The sequence below is a fragment of the Tympanuchus pallidicinctus genome, unplaced genomic scaffold (assembly GCF_026119805.1).
Source record: "Tympanuchus pallidicinctus isolate F22 unplaced genomic scaffold, pur_lepc_1.0 scaffold2, whole genome shotgun sequence".
Classification (NCBI taxonomy): domain Eukaryota; kingdom Metazoa; phylum Chordata; class Aves; order Galliformes; family Phasianidae; genus Tympanuchus; species Tympanuchus pallidicinctus.
The window spans coordinates 48,880,703-48,897,850 of record NW_026294721.1 but is presented as its reverse complement, the minus strand read 5'-3'; the positions used below and the strand labels follow the sequence as shown (position 1 = coordinate 48,897,850).

Sequence of the window (17,148 nt, the reverse complement as noted above, 5' to 3'; positions counted from 1 at the left end):
TTCCCTCCCAAGAGAGAAATATTGGTTGGTCAAGTGGTTTTTGCCAAATGGAAGCAGCACTTTACTCTGCAGCTTCTACACAGGCATCTGCAGCTCATGCCCATATGGTGAGGGGGACAAGCAAGTCACAGAAGGAAATATTTGTTTTAGCAAGTACAACAGATTTGCTTGTAATTAAGAAAAAAAAAAAAAGACCTCTATAAGGGAGCTGAGAGTACTGGTAAGTACTTAGTTCTTACCTTAACAAAGTCCACTTGAGGGATACATGAAGAAAACAGAATGAAATAGATGAATGAGACAAGATATGGGAAAACAGGACTAGAAAAGAACTGATGAAGAGAGAACTAAAAGGAAAGTTGGAAACAAAATCAAATGGTTCAAGGAAGAAAACATCAGAAATGTACAAAAACTTAAGGAAAAAAAAACACAAAACATGGGAGAATAAGTTCAGTAGCCAAATAGACAAGGGCTTAGATTAGCATTTGGCTAGAAAAGACAACAGTAACAAGTAGCTGTGTAATGCAGTAGAAGAATAAAAGAGTATACCATGAGTAGTACCTGAAGAAACTATCATTTGCAGCAAGATCCCTTATGTACCCCTTGACTGCTTTGGTTGAGAGTACATCACACTGGGAGAAGAGAACTCTGTGCCTCAGAGTCCCCATAACGTGGGAAGGTCTCCTGAAGCTTTTTTCATTTGTAGCTACTTCACTAAGTAGGAATATTGCACAGAGTAGCTCCGCTCAAGTTACAGGAGCACAGCCTTCAGCTTCTGTCACTGACACAGCAGCATATCTGCCTCTAGTAGCTCATATTAGTCATTATTTAGCTCTTCCTAACAGCTTACTAGGACTGATTAGCAAAAAGTTGCTATAATATGGAATAAATTATTGTAGCAGCATTTAATTCTATCTTCCCCATTCCCGACTCCCCTTCATTGCCATGCCCAGTATTTTGTTTCAAGTTACTCACTATAATAATATTTTCTCATGGAAAGTTTACAACTGCTTTCAAGCAGGCAGCCATATCCCCTAAGCCTTCACCAGCAGGTCCAGTTACACCCTCAGCCTTCCCAGCTGAGCTCAATCAATCCCAACAGGTATCACCTGCTTGCTCTCATTCTCACTTTTCTTTCCTTCACTCCTCTATTCCTGCTCATTTCATCAAATTTTTCTCTTCATATGTTGTATAGCAGATTAGAGCCCCAGTCTTCACTGGAGTGCAATCGCACCAGAATTATAATAATAAATGTTATGTGCTATCTCATTTCTGCAGTTATTTAACATAATTATTACCAGAGCAATACCATTATATGTCTATCTCCAGATGTTTTTTTCTGAGAAAATTAGAACAATAATGTGAAGCACAGCTTACCATTAAACAAAGTGAAAATATATTGTCAGGAAAAAATTACAATAACAACAGGGACAGTTACAGCATAGCTTGTCACATACACTAAAAAGATTATCCCTTTTACTTCAGATGTAGGAAAGCTGTGATTGCAGACAATTATTGGAATTATAAACAAAGTAGAAGAACCTTGATGTAAAAAAAATAATTTGTTCAGCAACCTGAACAGCTACACATGACAGAAGGTTTGATTACATATACCTGTACACATGTAATGCTTCAAAGAAAAAACATTTGTTCATGTAAATCTACTACACTCTCATAAATTAAAGGAGGTAACTGACTTTTGTTAATATTTCCCCAAGACAAAAATGCAACATTAGAATCCTATTAAGTTTTAAATACACTTTATAAATGCTAGGAAAAGAAATGGAAAAGAAAGAATGCTGAAGCTTTTCTTCCCAGCTCCTCACATACGCAGTTATATCCAGGTTTTGTTTTGTTTTTTAAGTACCCAGAAAAACTGACTTCCTACTTTTTCCCTCACTGTGAGCTCCAAAATAAAATGAAAATTTCCTATAAATTGCTTGGGCTCAGAATCTATTTAAACTTTAATCTAGTTGCCCCATTGATTAAACACACTATGTAAAGATTTGGGCGTTTTTGTCTTTGTAGGTGAAGAGGGCAGATATGCATAAAACACATACCAAAAGAATTTAAACTAAACACAGAAATATTTTTAATTACAAAAAGAATGAGGAAAACATAACTCTCAATATCTGTGGATACAGAATGTTTACATCTACAACATGACTGACACAATAGAGTTGGCCACTGGTAGAGCCCTTCCTTCATTTTATGACCAGCTTTTTAACATGTACACACTGACACTGATATACTACTAGACATAGCAATTTCAAATTGATTATCATACACCCTACACTTATTTCTTTGACCACATTTACTTGCTTAACTACATTATGCATTTCCCAGTAAATTAATCTTACCCAACTTGATAATACTACACTACATTAAAAAAACTCAACTTGCATTGTTTTTCAAAGCCAATTTCATTTTTAAAAATTCCTCAGTCCATACTTTTCAAAGTAGCTTTTGCAAGCATTTTTTAAGTCGGTTCAGTAAGTTTCCACTTATGATTGAATAGGTTTCAATATGCAATCTTTTTTACTCTGACCTTCAGTAATGAAGAAGGATCAGTTCAGTAGCATTTATTCTGTTGCAGATCTGGAGTGTTTCCTACGATTTTTCCAGTTTCTATTTTCTAATCCAAAAGGCTTATTTCTGAGGCTCTAAATTTGTACAAACTGAAAGTATTTACCTTTGAAATATAAACACCTCTAGCAAAACAGTTAAGATGTTTACATACAGTTCAATACATCTATGAAAAATAAGACATTTAATATTGTTAATGGCTTAATGATTATTGATCACAAGTAACATAACTACCTATCTATCAGGAAAACTTCTCATTACAGTGAATCTCAATGCCAAAAACAGAAGCCTGCAGACCAACTATTGCCTTCCACTAAACTGGTGATACAGAGATTTCTGAGACTGAGAGTTGGCATAGTTATCTACTATATTAATAGCCTCTGTGCATTTGTATTTGGATCCAAAATGAAATAATACTACTTACTGAGGGCTCTGCTAACATAGAAAATGAAGAATCAGTTTCAGAGATGTGCTGTTACCATACAGAAATTATTCTGATTGTACTCTTTTACACTTTTTTCCTCCCAAATTAACGTAAAAACCAATTTTGCATTTAAGAAATTGTAAGTTGTTTTTGCATTAAAGAGACTGAAAAAAAAAAAAAAGAGAAAATTGTAAACCATAAACATGTGATAAATACAAGAACAATTTGTGAAGTGAATTTAGAAAATTTTGAGATAATGTATGATTTTAGTAAACAAAATGATGTTAGTAAACTAGTAATATCTGAACTTCAGGAATGTACGCTCCAATTTTCACCCTTCTAAAATGATTTGAAATAATACCATATGCTTTGGAGAGATGTTACAGGTGGAAAAATTATAGTGGTGAAAATGGGAAAAGAAACAAACAAGGAAGAAATGCTCACCTGTATCCAAAGATCTAAGTTTGCAGGAAAAACTCCCAAGATGAAGAATCTCCAGAAAAAAAAAAAACTACCCCTGGTAGTCAGCCCTTAAATGGGGGGGGGGGGGGTGGTCTAGGAGAAGTGTGGCCAAGGTCCACCCCTTCCAGCCACACAGCTGAATTGCCTTCACCTGTGCTCTTATGGCTGGCTCCGTGCTTACCTCAGGTGACCAATCAGTGGTTCACGCTGTGACTCAACAGTTCCCATATACTACCCATATGCAAATTGAAATTGCCTTGACAGTTATTTATGCTTTTCTGCAAAATTTTTTTGAAACTCAGATGAATAATTTTTTATCTAAAACTAAGAATTATTGCTCTCACCATTTTTTTTTTTTTTTTTTAATTCTCCTTCTGTAATTTTTACTGAAATATAAACAAATATTTGGAGAAAACATTGAATTAATATTGCCACTATCTTCTACTAGGAAAAATATGATTACATATAACAATTTATAAATATTACCATGGTCTCTTTTCTTTGGTGTAAGTTGTTTGAAGTAATATTTGCTGAACATTCTCTTGTACAAATTCCTCCTCTAATCCAGATGGCACTATTTTACTTTATGCTCATCACCTTTTGAATTAAGCATCTTTGTTCAAGGCACTCTATTTATCATTTCCAGAAGGTATGAAAAGCTAGATTAAATGCATTCTACCTCTTCATTTTTAAATGGCTTAATTAACTAACTTGAAAGGAACTTTTATGTTCAAAGACTCTGAAAGTTTGTAAGAAGCCTTTCTAGTGAACATCAGCTTCTTAAAAACAGAGGTCAAGTCTGAAGAGCCATTCAATTTATCTATCTAGTCCTGGACTCAGACACAACACTTCAACTACCTACAACAACACCAAGTAGGTCATCAGGTACTTGGCCCAGTACTGTTGTCAAAGAACAAAAAGGATTCTGATAAGCTGGGGAAAAAAAAAAAAAAAAAAAAGCTGCTTTACTCATCATCTGAACAGAAATGCACATGCTCAGATACATTGTGTAGCAGCTTTGATGGGAAGATATAGCAGCAATAGATTGATTCATCCAGAGGAAGATTGAGTAAGAAGACTAGGTACATAGAAATCTACTCAAGAGTTGGGATTCCAGTAGCCAGCAGAATTACTCATGTGGCTTGGCATAGATTAAATGAGGTATATCACAAGAAGGCCACCAGAGTTTCCATCACTGTTCAGCCCAGTGTTACAGAAATAACACAAAACCAAAGTGCAGTGTAGTTTGAGTTTAAATAACTGTCCATATGTATGACATTTGGTAAGGACATCTTTTTTGTTTATAACTGGTAATGAGAACAGTCCATTTTAGTGCAAAGATCAGAGGATGACTTAAACCACAAGTAAACACATTTAAGACTTTCTGAAAATACTTATCTTTTCACCTCAGATAAGGAAGCAGTTGAGGGAAACAAGCCTCTTACCCCAAGCACATGAGCTAACAATCCATAGATGCAGTGAAAATAATCCCATTAATTTTTATGCTTATTCAATTTGGTGGTATAATTTTTAATCAAAATTTAGTACTGGGCTGGGCTACTGCAATTCAGTTCAGATAGATCTATCACTCTGAATCACATAATCACAGAATCGCAGAGGTTGGAAGGGACCTCAAGAGATCATTGAGTCCAACTCCCCTACTAATGTAGGTTCCCTACAACAGGTCACACAGGTGGAGTCCAGATGAGTCTTGAATATCTCCATAGAAGGAGACTCAACAACTCCTCTGGGTAACTGTTCCAGTGCTTCATCACCATTACTGTAAAAAATTTCTTCTGCATGTTTGTATGGAACTTCCTATGTTCAAGCTTTAGGCTATTGCTCCTTGTACTACCCCTACACAGCAGAAGAGCCTGACCTCAACCTTTTGCCTCCCAAGTCCCTTTAGATATTTGTAAACATTAATCAGATCCGCCTCAATCTTCTCCCGAGGCTGAATAGTCCCAGGTTACTCAGATTTTCCTCACATGTGAGATGCTCCAGGCCCTTTATCATCGAGGCCCTCCGCTGGAAGGATGATTTATAAAATCTACTAGTGAAACCAGTAAAAGAGAGGACAAAAAACCTTCATAATTATCATTATGAAACAAATCAAGCAAAAAACTGGTATTTAACATATGTTTATTTACTAAACTACATTTTTTAAATAAAAGAAATGTACATTCTCTGGATTCCAAGTACAGACTTTGTTCTAAATCGCTAATGATATTGCAAAAGAATAAAATAGCATCTTTTTCTCCGAGATACATGCAAACTTAAAGATTTGAAATTATTGCTAGAAATGGCTAAAAATGCAAGAATATTTTCATTATTTTTCTTATTTAACAATTACTGACTTGTATGTCCATAAATTTGTTCACTTAAGTATTTCTGGTTCTCTGACTATTTCGGGAAATTGTGATATTTCTTTACCATTTCAAAAGGTGCATGGGGTTTCACATTTGATTAGAGGCACACGCATAATTCATATGCATCTGAATATTTCCTTTTTTTTTTTTTTTTTTTTTTTTTGCAGCACTTTAAGGCATAGGGAAATGAAAAGACATAATTATGCCTGCGACCTCAGAAACTGTGTTTTTTTTTTTTTTTTCTTATGAGTGCTATCATGTGAAAGAAACAAGGAAATATATATATGAAAATGGAAGGGCAAAAGATAAAACAGAGTAACAAAACCAAAGATGGCACAGAAGAGAACAAGTTTAGGAAGCAAAAAGAAACAAAAGTGTAGGTACATAAGATATGAAATAAAAATTGAGTTAGAATGAACTGGGAGAATTCAGAATGGGTTAAATAAAGAAAAAATGAAAATAAAATACAAATCAATAGAACCGGAATGGTGAGTGGCAGGAATTAGCCTAAAAGAAATTCGTAGAAATGAAAAGAGAAAATGTGTGCATTTTTGAAGTAAGATTAGAAGAAGCAAAATTAGGACAACTTGTCTGAAGCTGATCTTGGAAATAATTGCCACAAATCTTTTGGTTCTTCCACCCCTAACTTTCAGTTATTCTCCTTTGACAGTTTTCCACAAATTGAACAGACTATACAGTATTTCAAAAGCCAATAAAGTACTATATGGCCAGAAATAAGCTATCTTAACTAGTGCAAGAAATGCTAAAGCAATTACAATAATGACTCATCATTAAAATTATTCTTCTCCACTAAAGTGGTCATAGGCTGCAAACAGCTTATGATTATCTGAAAGTAGCCGTTCTTCAAAAGAAAGGGCAAAAGTATTTCTGTTGAAGAAGTCAATTGAATGCTCATTGTGCCTTTTACCATTACCCTTCTCCTACCTCAGAAGGGTTATTTCCTCCTTTGTCACTTCATTTATATTCTATGGTATAAGGTTCATTGATTACAATCAGGAGAAAAACTTACAATGAAGTGAATTATAACTTCTATTCACAAAGGCCTCTAGACTTGCAGAAAAAGTTGCAGATAATATCCCTAAGGCTTCTAAGATACAGCATGGCAGAAAATTGCTTCATATTGCTTAATTTGGAAACATTAACATAATGGAAGACAATCAATAGGCTCTAATAATTACAGCAAAACCACACAATTCCCACAAGTAAACATGTGCTTTATGTGGTATACAAATTGCTATCCTGTAAAATGCATAATTACATTCTCTGTGAAGCTATTCATCAGAAAACACAACTATCTTGTTATACTCTTGAGGGTATTTCAAAACTTCCTTCTGTAATCCTAGTAGTCTCAGTTAAAACAAGGTCTAAGAGCAAATAATAGCAAACAGGAGCCGAGACAGTTACCTCTTCATGTATTTGAATGAAACAACCATCATGGGAATAGAATTCCTAAACTCACTTCTATCTGAAACACACAGAAGCAGAAAAACAATTTTTGAAGAAACATTTGGGCTCTACAATAGGAATTCCCACAGCAACTAGCACTGATGGCTTGCAGAGAAGTCTCCCAAGTGAAGTCAAGATGGTTCCTGCGCTGTTAAACACCAGTGAAAGAACTAGAAATACCTTTCTGGGAACAGGCTTCCAATGTCAGAGATCAGTAAGAAATGATCCATTTTTTTTTTCCTCTCAGTATAAAGTCTTTCCTTCTCTCATATTTTTCTCACAGACATTGAGGACACTCTTAGTGGTTTTACGTACTATGAACTTTTACTTTGTTATAAAAATACTGCTGGAATAGCCTAGTGACAACAGAAGAATTACTTACTGCAATATCCCTAATTTTGATGAATTGCAGTTCATCAAAAGTTACAATGGAGCTAAAAATAGAGTGCTATGTTTTATCCTAAATATGTGAGCTGAATTCAGAAGCACTTCAGTACTTATGTGTAGAAAAATGACAAGATTTGGGGTAAAAAAAAAAGAGGAGTAAGAAGAGGAATAAGAAAAGAATTAAGATTTTTGTTTAAAAAGGTATACTGCAGACATGTTTCCTCCAGGCTGGCATGAAACCCTACAAACACATAAGACTACTTACAGGTTAAAGGTTTTTTGTTGTTGTTTTTTTTTTAATTGTTTGTTTTGGTTTTTTTTTTTTTTTTTTTTTGTTTGTTTGTTTGTTTTTGCATAGCCAGAATTCAAATATAAGTGTTAGGCTTTTTCCTAGCATATAATGCTGCTAATAATGTTAATCTGTGATTTATTCAATTGTCTGCCTTATTGGCAAGAAGTCCTGTGCGGTCCTGTGAACTGTCACAGCAGAAACAGCTTTTCAGATGCTAAGTAGACTTTCTTTAAAGTACATACAAGTTAAAGTACCAATGAATATGTATTCCCTATATTAGAACTGATCAAATAGTTTTTTCTTGGTCATTTTGTTGCTACATTTTTCCACAGTTACAGGCATTTAATCTGATGAAAACTTTCCTTAAGATTTCTCAGTCTGGGCAACCTAAATGCCGTCTTGCTCTCAGAAGAAATTATCGCTCTTATTGAGACCACATAAAAGCATGTATGTATATGGGCTACCTGAATCCAAGACACTTCTTAACCCCAACATTCTCATCCTTGAAACTGTAAAATCACTTCAAAAATTTGCTTATTTTTGAAAAAGGTAAAAAAGTCTGTCTGTCTGTCTACTGCGCTAATGAAAGGAGAAACATAATTAGGCCAGTCACTGTTAGAGGACCTTCAGCTGTCTTTTCTAGGCGGCTAATAAATTCTGAAATTAGCTGTGGTTCCTGGATATGGTTCCATACATAGGTGGTGGTCTTTAAGAATTACGTACTGTTTTTTGAACGAACTGGTTCATGGGCTCTATTCATGCTTTATGTTGCAATTGGATGGAATATGTAATCCCAAATAGTTCGAGCTTGAAAAAACTTGGATAAAATCATTTTAAAATGGGAAAAAGTTATGCAGCCATAAATATACTTAACATCTCATACCATAATAATCAAATGCAAACTCGTGTATTCTTTAATTTTATGCTCACTGGAGTACTGCTAAGTGGTGCAATGCATTCAAGTGTAATCACGATGTCAACAAAAGAAGAGAACTATTTAGTGGAGGACAGATAACAGTTCTCAGCTGATAAATAGATGAGGAAAAGGAACCATTCATTTTTTGAACTGTTCTAATACAGTGACAGTACTTAAGACTTCACAGAGAGAGGTTGAGTGCAGATAGAAAAATGCCTGATCTTTGCTCTATATGGTTTTTCTGACCAAAAAATTCCTCTAAAGACCACTGGAATTATACTGACTCTGGTTGTAATACCCTTTTCTTCTTCTTTTCACTGCCTTTCATCAGTAACTAATGTATTCCTGTAAACTATAATAGTAATAACAACAACAAACATCAGTAATACTTAGCTTTTATATACCCTGCTGTTCTTACTGTTGTGAAATTTCTTTTTAACTCAACAGGAGTTTTGTCTGAGTAAGCATTATACAATTCTATCCCTGATTTATGAAGAACAATTCACCACAGCATCTAGATGGTATTTCTAAAAATTAAAAATAGATTCCACAAAGCTATTTACAATGAATGCTATTTAACAGGCCTACTACTACCACTAAGAATATATTGGTAATCTTGATGGCAGCAGGAGCATTTGATTTTTCATCTTTTATGATTAACCTCAGCAGGGAATATTTTTCCTTTTTCTCCTGGATATGTCTGTGTTACAGACTCCCCATAAGTTAACAAGACCGTTATTGAAGAGGGATCTCCATAGGTTTGTTCTTCAAAGCACAGTAAAACTTGATTTAATCACAGCTTCAAAATATCATACAATAAAACTAATTTAATTACACTTAGCAATGGCCACTAGTCTCATTAAAATGCTAATGAGGCTTATAATTATTAAATTGCTTAATGATCGTTAATAGAAATAAATGACAAAATAAAGCTCAAGCAGAAAGTCAGAATGCCCTCAGGTAATTTTTCTAAGTGGCAGTTTCTCGTTATGTACTTTGCAGTATTTAGAAAAATGAGGCAGATTAAAGATTGAGATAAGAGGAAATAAAAAGAAGAATGCAGCTGGATATGTAGCCAATCAATAGTCTCCTCTTAAAATGTTTAAATATAGCTAATGTAAACTTTTCTTCGGTGTCATCCTCTTGAAAATTTGTTTTCATATCTTGTGCCAAATAAGGAAAAATAGAATGTATATCTAAAATTCTCTCAAACAAATCCAATTAGTGAGAAATATTTTACTGACAGTATTCCTAAAGTAGTGTAATAATATTAGCATCAGTATGAATATGGATATAATGAAGAATAAAAAATGGAACCTTGTTAATAGTCAGACGGAGCTAAGGATTATATTATTATTTAAATAAATTGTAATGGATACACATACTGATAATAAGACCTATTCCCATGGAAGAAAAGAAAAAGCAGCTTGGTCATTGAATTACAAGGAAAGGAGAGCAATAATCTTCATGTCTTCCTTATAGCTAAGCACATTTCCAGAAAAATCCTAAGCATGATGTTTCTTCAAGGTAAAACATTAGTGGAGACAAACAGATTTTGAGAAAACTTATGCTACAGTTTAAGGTGAAAAGGAGATTATGTATTTCTTAAATGATGAAAAATGAAAATAAATGAAGTCAAAAGAAGCTTTTGCAGAAACAATTTGTAACATATAAGATGCTGTTCATGTCTTAAATTAAAATATTATTTCAAAACAAACTTCCTGTTTGGGTAAATGTAAAACATTGCCCTAGATCCCCACATCTGCACAGCTATTCAGTGGTTCTTGGAACGTAAGGCAAGAAGTCTAACATGAACTGCTCTGACTCCAGGAGCACTGAGCCAGGCTGCAGTAACTCACTATGTCAGCGGTGAGGAATTCCTAGCACTCTTAGTGGAGTTTCAAAGACAGCAAGGGAATGTCCCCAGGTGCTTATAAATAGTGACAAGTAAGGGTAAAAAAAAAGGCCAAAGCAAATTAAGTCCAAATAATCTTGATTGCTTGTTGGGTCTTGAAGGCTGGCTATACTGACAAAAATACTGACTGAATAACCTATTTCATAATAACTTTCTTTGTTTAAAATTTCTTCTCTGAAAGAGTGGTCAGCTGCTGGAACAGGCTGCCCAAGGAGGTTGTGGAGTAACAATCTCTGGAGGTATTCAAGAATGTTTGGATGTTTTACCAATGTACATGGTTTTGTTGGGAAATATTGGTGGTAGGTGGACAGTCAGACTACGTGATCTTGGAAGTCTCTTCCAATCTTGGTGATTCTATGATTCTATGATTTCTTTAACCCTCCAGCATGATATTGGCTCTAAAGAATGTCATGGTAAGTTAGGGCATGCTGCAAACATGCACTTTATTCACGAATAACAAAATAAAGTAGAATGTACCTAGTATACTCTCCAAAAATAATGAAGCAATATGGAACTTATTTCAAATTTCTGTGTAAACATACAGTTAAGTAACCTAGTCTAGCTTCTTTGCCAAGTTAACATGTCAAGACCATGGCTCAAAGATCATACTATAAAACTTTATCAAATTGTTACAGCCCGAAGGGTTGCGAACAGAAGGAACCATAAGCACTGGAATGGCCAGCACTTGGCTTTTCTGGGAGTCAGGCCTTATTAGAGAGCAACATACTGTTTTACTGCTTTAAAAAATAAGTCTCCCTCCTCATTGAGATCAAATAACATGGATGAATTTCTTCATTCTTCAGTATTTCTTATTCCTATAGAGCACTGTTTCTTGTTGAAATACATTCTGTTGTATCTCTGATTAGAACATTACCATACATCACTACCAGAGGATAAAAAGTTATAACATCAAAGCTTCCATATAAGTATAAAACTGGGCAAAATTAACATAACTTTAACAGTGTAACTCGTCAGTCTGCACATTCTGAAACTTTTAGAGCAGCTAAACTTCAAATTGTAAATTTGAATTTCATTTACAATTTGAAGTTTTTCTACTCTATTCTCAAATCTTTTGTTTTTCCACAGTGAATTGCAGTACTCCACAGGTCAAAGTTCACTTGACATGAAAATGTAACACTGAATGTAATTCAGTGATGCAAATTAAGTCAGTCTGCCTACCCACTGACATATGCCTTATCAGTGTAGTCTACTTGTGTTCTACTAATGCTTGTGTCCAGCTTGCAAAATGTTGCACAGTGCCTGGATGTGAAGGTCTGAAATTTCTGGGCGCCCTTTTCTCAGTGATCATAGACAAAAGCATTTTGTTAATTTAAAAAAAAAAAAAAAAAAAAGTTAACTAAGAGCAGTGATGACAACTTCATCTGAAGCTATGTAGTAGTAAACATCTGCACAATATCAGGAAAGATAGGACAAAGGATTCTTGACAGGTTCCCTTCAACGTACTGACAGATGAATACATTTGTCTGTTTGAGTATTTTGATTGTTTTATTTGAGAAATATGACATTCAATTACACTGCTAAATGTCTTAGGACATGTTTTGGTTTTAGTAACCAGATACTCACACACAGCTTTTAATTATATTGATTACGTAGTGATTCATAAAAGTTATCTGGGAATGCTTTAGGACTTATCTAAAGTCAATATAAAAATTTCAGAACACATAAGAATATGCATACTTGCACTGCACCAATTTCTTGCATGTTTAATTTTTTTCAAAGTTCTTGAACAGTTTTAATAGTTCATTAACAGTGGCCACTATTATTACTGTATTTGTCAAATACTGAAATACAAGTGTAAGGATTTCCCAGAATCCATTTTGATTATGCTAGAATAGAAGCATAGTTTAAATGATTCTTTTAAAGTAAAATATTAGTTAATGAAGACTTCTCCAGGATATCCTAATGGAGTTGGAATAATTCACTCACTAACTTCATTCATTTGTAGCAATTTGCCACCAGAATTGCTGTGCTCTTCAATTAAACAATTCATCTGCAGAGAAAATCCATATAAACAGATTTCTTCATATGGCTAGAAGTTATCGGTAGTTTTCAGATATTTGGAATTTTGCTCAAGGAAAATGCAAGGAACAGTTTGGTGCACATCACAAAAAGTACATTGCAATAAATTAAATAAACATATTTTAGCCAGTCACATGTTGGCAACTGCCCAACCAAAAACTGAAGCTTGGCAAGTAATACTTTCTGTCTGGTTCACAACAGAATGGGGGAGCAATCACACAGTTGTAAGGTCACCATTTTTTAAAATTTCTGATGTTATAGTTTCAGAAATTAGGGAAAAAAAAAAAAAAACCCAGTTGAAAATTAAAATATTAATGAACAGGGCAATATTGAAGTAATATGGGAGTAATGAAAATGGATAACAAGGAAACACATGGGAAGTAAAAAGAAGGATCTGTGTGAGTTGCCTGAGGAAGAAAAATATATATTTATAGTACAATATAGTAATAGAAAATTTGGTATCTAATGAAGTTAAGAAAACAAGAATAGAGTTTTAGAGAAGGCAGCTTGAGAAATCCAGATTATGAATTTTATGTAGAATGCTCAGGACCACCTCAGGAACTGGCAAAGTTTTTCCCACCTAGCTTCTAAAAGAACATAGGTTATTAAGAGCAGATGATAGAAGTTAAGAGACTCATCAGACATTTGCATGATGATAGAATTGGTCCAAAACTGATGACGTTTGTTTCTGTAGGAAGAAATCAGGGAAATTAGAAGAAAACTGAGGCTAAGAATGTCTGGAGTGGACCATGCAAAACAGCATGGCTTGAGAAAAAGGGCATTGAAGATGAAAAGGAAAATTACGTAACATGTAATTAGGTCAAATAAAACATACAAGAACTAGGAAACTGTATTGGTTTTATACATTCTGAATGAGATTTGGTTATTCCTCAAGTACAAAACAAAACAAACAAACAAAAAGCCCAAGGGGATGACAAGAATGGATCATTTCATAGCAGAAGTTTTTGACAGATATGTCATTCTGACTTGTTGATTCCTAAGAAAGCTTCCATTAAATAAACTTATATTTAATCTAGCAGCATGACTTTAAGTAATCAAAACACTTGCTTTCAGAATTTCTCAAGAAATAATTTATGTATAAAATCATCTCAGTTATTCTAAATTCTGTCTTATGGGAAACTTCTCTGATTTCAGAGATCTCCTCCAAGAGCCCTGGAGAACACAGGATGGGTCCTCTCTGTGATGGCAAGAGACAGATACATAAGGATTTAATTCTAAAAATAGATCCAGTAACACTGAGTGGTTATAGATTGGCAAGTAATTACATTCTGAGTAAAATATGCAGGTAAATCACATTCACTTATGTGCAGAAACCTTGTATAGTAATTATGACTCATCAAAAATCCTATTTAAAGCATTTGGTTTAAATCTTAGATGAGGCTTAAGTGATGCACATTCCTTTTCGTTCCCAAAGTGCAGTCGTATGGAGAGGAGCCAATTTTATTCTCAGAAAAGCTAAAGGAGTGAACAAAAAATAAACTGCTGCATACTATATCAAACAAGTAAATAAAATAATTCCTACTCTGTGTTTGCTTGGGGTAAAAAAAAAATAGATATTGTACATTAATTCTTTAAGATAAAGAAACTAAACACTGTAAATATTTGTCAAAGACTGTAAATACTAGTCCCTCTAAATCCCATGAAGACAGGAGACTCCAAGGTAACTGGAAGCTATTGAGATTCCAATATTTACAGCATCAAATGTACATTTTCAGATACCTGCTTCTTCTACATGTTGCTTAAAGATTAGATTTATCCGTATTTAAAAAATTTAAGAAAATGGAAAAGACAAATAGAAAAAGGGAGAAATATCAAAATTGTAAGTGAATGTACATGTTTGTTTTGTTTGTTCGTTTGATTTAGTCAAACATAATTCTTATTATTAGTAGTCTTTTTATAGTCAACTATAGAGGAATTTATGAATGAACGTTCAGTACACATTCTGCATTTTGCCACATGCTGTGGAATAAAAAAAAAAAGAAAAATATTAAACTGAAGAGTAGATCCAAAAAACAACATCAAAAGGCTTTGTTTGAGCTGCCCGGTTATGAATACCTTTTACCCAGCAGCATGCTCTTTCCTCGTAAATTGTGAAACCAAACCTTATTTTGCCTAGAACATAGACCAATATGGAGCAAAAATACCTGGTTGAATTATGCTATTATTCCTTTTATATGACAAGGCAAAGCATAAGAGTACAGTGAGACTGTGAAGTATGAGGAAGCAATAAGAAACTATTCATATACATTATTTTAGTCTGTGCTTTCAAGACATCATCAGTCTAATTATTGTCAAGTAAACAGTAATGTGGATATAGGTAGTAGAGTTACTCTACATGAAAAAGTACAAAAGTGCTGTTTTGAAAAGGTAACAAGAAGGTGATGGAAGCTGGCATCAGAGTATCTTTTCTGTCATTCTACAGAGCATGAAATCCTTCTCTAGTGTGGCACAGATCCTTCAGTTCTCACTGGCTCAATTAGTGCAGCATGCCATCACACTGCTTCAGTCTGAAAGCAGCACACCTGCATTGTTGTATTTTGGCTTATAAAGCCTTTTTCATTCCTGAGAACATGAGTGCTTCCACTTTTGATCTAAATTGTTGCTGCTTGAGAGCTCTGCCCACCCAGTCACTATCGCTTTCAGTACTAAGCTTAGTTTCCCCCTCATTTGGAATTTCCTAGCAGCAAATATCCATAAGGTCCATTTCCTGCAATTGTAAATCAGTCTTCCAGTCTCGCCCCAGCTTGTAACCAAGCTGTAACTTACATTTATGTGGTCTTTTATCAGAATATTCTTGACAGTCCTGCTTGAAATGACTATTAGTAATCTGAGAATCAGGGATGAACGTGTCAGACACAAACAGCATTCTCTAATTGCAGCTGAGAAAGAAAACATATTTGCAATATGGCATTACTAGCTGGATAAGGTGTAGCTGTAGTGGCAGAACAAAGAGTGCAAGGCATCTCCCCAGACAATCCTGATACCAAATCACAGCTTAAGTGTAGCCAGGCTTTTATGTTTCCATGTCCTCTGTTGAAATACTAGTTCAGCCCTTCGTATCTGCTGTAACAAAAACTTATATTCTCCACAAGGAGGTTTTATGCCTTAACTGTGCTTAAAATATGTCTGTTTTCTATTTGCATCTGTTCAATACTTAACTGCAGTAATTCTTTTTTTCTGGGCACACAGAACTGTAGCATACTACTCAGTATTCTCAAATACATTATTCTTTGGATAAACAACATCATAGAATGGTTTGAGTTGGAAGGGACCTTTAAATGCCATCTGATCTGACTCCAACACAATAAACAGGGACCTCTACAGCTCCATCAGGTGCTAAGTGCCCTGTTCCAGCCTGAACTTGAGTGTCAGGGCATCCACTGCCCTCTGGGCAACCAGGCAACCTCTTTTTTTTTTTTTTAGTTTGAAACCATTTTTCCTCATCCTGTCACAACAGACCCAGCTTAAAATCATTCAGGTATCCCCATATGTCATGTAGAACCTGGTCCTTAACAAGGAAGAGTCTCAGATCTGGGTGACAGAAGTTACACAGATAACCCATCTGTGATGAGAAAATTCTGACACAAAATGTCTGCTGAACGCTGACAGAACATGTCTGCATGTCTGGGAACTTAGCCTGTCTACAAAAGATATCCTTGAAGTATAGCTGAGAGGCATTCTGAAGATTGTCCTGAAGATTGCCTTGATAAAGGCAAAACAAGAAAACGAAGGGACAATTTATTGCCTGAGAGAGTGGAAAGTGATGTGAGAAATAAAAGCTTTGTTTGAAGAAAATAAATGGGAACAAGAAACACATAATTGTTGACCATCTCAGAAGTAGGACAGAAGTTAACAGTTGGCATTTGGTTGGTTACCTACACCCTCTCAGTCTCACTGATATTTTTACTCCAAGTTGAGCTTCTTTCTCTTGGAAGCATCCTGTGCTGTACGTGCTCCTTTCTTTCTATTACCTGAAGTAGGATGAAGCTTTTCTAGAACACTGAGTTAACTCTATGAAAGTATGATGCTGACTCCTCCACTCTGCAGTGTTCCACACACCATGACATAGATCACCAGAATAAGACTCAGTTCCTCACTTTGGTCCCATTCTGGGACTTGTTTTAGACCTCTGGTGTGGCAGTTGGTTTGTCTCCCTCTCTCTTCCTCTCTGAGTTTGGTTTCTTAACTTAATAAGACACCTCTTGAGGTCAGTTTGACATTGGCCAGTCCTTCTGGGATTGGTTTGATGCCTTTTATGCTGGGGACTTTATA

The 17,148-nt window shown here is 34.9% G+C and overlaps 1 long non-coding RNA gene across 1 annotated transcript in view; it reads right to left on the bottom strand.

The window, feature by feature from the left end:
• LOC128080738 (uncharacterized) overlaps window positions 1-3,524 on the bottom strand; it is a 216,288-nt gene extending 212,764 nt beyond the window's left edge. The window contains exon 1 of the long non-coding RNA XR_008206864.1: window positions 3,452-3,524. This is a non-coding gene — a long non-coding RNA (uncharacterized LOC128080738). The remainder of the gene's footprint in view (window positions 1-3,451) is intronic.
• Between the last annotated feature and the right edge of the window lie 13,624 nt (window positions 3,525-17,148).